Raw genomic sequence first — 3,477 nt, 5'->3', positions numbered from 1 at the left:
CTCTATCTTTTTCCTTTTATGAATAAACCTTTAGATTTTAGATTCTAAAGGATTGGCAACAGCGTGATTTGTGGGTAAGATCTGATGTGTCTATTGACCTGGGTCTGGGGCTTGGTCCTTTGGGATCGAGAGAACCTTTTTCTTTTACTGGGGGGTTGGTTTTCATAACCGTTCATCCCCAGGACGTGTGGGGCTGGTGGTGACACAGGGAGACTGGAGTGTCTAAGGGAATTGCTTGTGTGACTTGTGGTTAGCCAGTGGGGTGAAACCGAAGTCATTTTTGTCTGGCTGGTTTGGTTTGCCTTAGAGGTGGAAAAACCCCAGCCTTGGGCTGTGACTCTCCTGTTTGAGCAATTGGTCCTGAATTGATACTCTTGGTTGTGTCCCACCAGAGGCAGCATCGTTACTACAAGAACTAGACAAATTCACGGAGGACAGGTCCATCAATGGCTATTAGCCAGGCTGGACAGGAATGGTGACCCTAGCCTCTATTCGCCAGAAGCTGGGAGACAGGGGATGGATCACTTGGTGATTCCCTGTTCTGTTCACTCCCTCTGGGGCACCTGGCACTGGTCACTGTCGGCAGACAGATACTGGGCTAGATGGACCTTTGGTCTGACCCTGAGTGGCTGCTCTTACGTTCTTATGCTGCGGTGCTGAATTAATGAATGAATTCCTGCCCAGGTGTATTGCAACCCTGCAGTCCAGCTGGGGGCAATGAAGATCTGTAACAATGAGGACAGGCTAGTGTCCACCAGGATGAGGCAGCATCTCTAAGGCAACTGGAGATGGTATTTATTACCTGCGGATGCTGTCAAATGAAGTCTAATTTATTTAAGGCCAGAAGGGACCATTAGCTCAGCTAGTCTGACCTCCTGCATAAAACAGGTGTGACAACGTGGGGGTTTATTCATCTTGTTATGTTGCATGTGAGTCTTACTGTCCTAAACTAATCCTGTGTGTGCCTCAGTTTCCCTGTGTACTGCACCAATACTTCAGTGGTGGGAAGTGGGTGTATGGTTTTGCTGAGGCCTCAGGGCAGGTGACACTGCCTAGCTATTTCCAGCTGTGTAACCTGAGACCCAGGAGGGGGGTGTGACCAGGTGACACCTTTGGCCCGGGAAGCACAAAGAGAAGGAGGAGGGGCATGCAGGGGCGGTGTAGGAGGTTGGGCCGCTGGAAGCTGGCAGTCTGTGTGGGGGGACTGGAAGCAGGGCCGGTTCCAGGCACCAGCATCCCAAGCAGGTGCTTGGGGCAGCAATCTGCAAGGGGCATCAGTCCCTCTGTTTCTGCCCCCAAGCAGCGTGCCAAATTGCCACCGGATGGCGGGGGCAGTCCGTGTGCCGTTAGGGCGGCTCGTGTGTTTCTGTAGCAGCAGCAATTTGGTGACAACTTCTATGTTCAGCTGTCCACAGCAGTGCAGGTTCTCTCTTCCAGCTGAAGACAGAAGCTGCCGCCAAATTGCCACCGCTGCGGAAACACGCATTCTGCCCTAACGGCACATGGACTGCCCCTGCCATCTGCAGTGGCAATTCAGCGCGCTGCTTGGGGCGGTGAAAACAGTAGAGCCGGCCCTGGCTGGAAGAGGAGGAATCCAGGTCGTCTGGCCCAGGACTCCCAAGTCCTGAAAGTCACTTATGACTGTAATAGCAAGCTCTGTTCTATGCTGTGGTCCTGTTCACAAATAAACCTTCTGTTTTATGCTGGCTGAGAGTCACATCTGACTGCGAAGTGGGGGTGCAGGACCTGGTGGCTTCCCCAGGACCCCGCTGGGGCGGGTTCGTTGTAGGAAGCGCACGGAGGGGCACAGGATGCTAAATGCTCCAAGGAGAGACCCAGGAGGTGAAGCCGTGTGAGCTTCTTGCCCTGCAGACGGTCTGCTCCAAGGGAGAGGAGGCTCCCCAGAGTCCTGCCTGGCTTGGTGGGGAGCAGTTCCAGAGCATCGCCCGGGGACTCCGTGATTGGGGGTGGATGGGAAGCAGGTCACTGGGTACTGGGACACGGGTGCTGAGGTGATGCTGGCCCAGCCTGAGGTGGTGGCCCCACACCGGGTGGTGCCGAATACCTACCTGACCCTGATGGGTGTTTGCAGGCCCCCATTTAAGGTACCTGTGGTGAGGGTACATCTGAAATGGGGGGCCAAGGAGGGGCTCAAACATGTGGGGCTGCACCATCAGTTGCCAACCGAGGTGCTGATGGGGGGGTGACCTGGCAGATTGGCTGGGCAGCTCCAAGAATGCCCTAGTCATCACCCGGAGCCAGACCTGGGAGGACCACTTGTTCCAGGTTAAACAAGTGCAGGGCCAGCTCCGTACGCAGATCTGACTATAAAAGCTGGGAAGTGCGGGAAACAAATGTAGGGTCCAGCTGGGTACTGTAGAGTGTGTGTAACAGAGAATTTCATCCTAGTGGCAACATTTTAGAAAGGGACGGCTGGAGAGGGTGCAGGAAAGAGCCACAAGATGATGTGAGGGCTGGAGAAAATCCCTTCTAGTGAGAGACACAAGGAGCTCAGTCTGTTTAGTTTGTCTAAGAGATGAAGAGTTGACTTCGTTAGGTGTGTAAGTATGTCCACAGAGAGATATCCTGGGCACTCAAGGGGTCTCTGATCTAGCTCAGTCACCGACAGGCAGAACAAGAACAAATGGCTGGAAGATGAAGCCAGACATATTCAAACTGGAAATAAGGCTCAGATTGAACAGTGCAAGTGATTAATCAATGGAAGAAACTACTGTGGGAAGTGGTGGATTCTCCATCGCTGGATGTCCTCTGGTCAGGACTGGAGGCCCTTCCGGAAGATTTGATTTAGCTACAGCCAAGTCCTTGGGCTCAATGCAGCGTTAATTCGGGGAAGTTCCATTACCTGCTGTCCCGTAGTCCCCGAGCGATGCTCTGGAACTGCTTCCTACGAAGCCAGACAGGACTTTGGGGAGCCTCCTCTCTCTGGGCAGACTGTCCCCGGGGCAAGAAGCTCACACGGCTTCACCTCCTGGGTCTGACCTCAGAGCATTCAGCATCCCCTTTTCACACCGTGCGCTTCCCACAGCGAGTCTGCACCTGCGGGGCTCCTGGGGAAGATAGGGGGCCCTGACTTTCAGCCAGCCAGTGAAACAGAAGGTTTATTAGTCAACGGGAACACAGGGCAGCGACAGGGTTTTCTTTAACCATCTTCAGCCCTGTTTCTGTATCTGGTGATGGTGGGCGCTACTAGGACAGGAGCCTTCTTAATAGCCCGATGTCACCTTTTTTTAATGTAATTTAGGTGGAATGTGGGGATTTGACTTCCTGCTTCTTGGCTGATGGCTGCCACTCTCCGGATATGGCTGCAGACAAAGGCCTCAGACCTTACAGAACTGGATGCATTATTCCAGCATTGGTCTCACCAACGTTGTAGACAGCAATAAAATCTCCTCACTGTTCCTGCTCACTGCTCCTTTGTTTATACAGCCAAGGATCGTATTAGCCCTTTTTTCCTAC

This window comes from Chelonoidis abingdonii, chromosome 2, assembly GCF_003597395.2.
Source record: "Chelonoidis abingdonii isolate Lonesome George chromosome 2, CheloAbing_2.0, whole genome shotgun sequence".
In the NCBI taxonomy this organism is placed as follows: Eukaryota; Metazoa; Chordata; order Testudines; family Testudinidae; genus Chelonoidis; species Chelonoidis abingdonii.
This window is presented reverse-complemented; position numbering follows the sequence as displayed.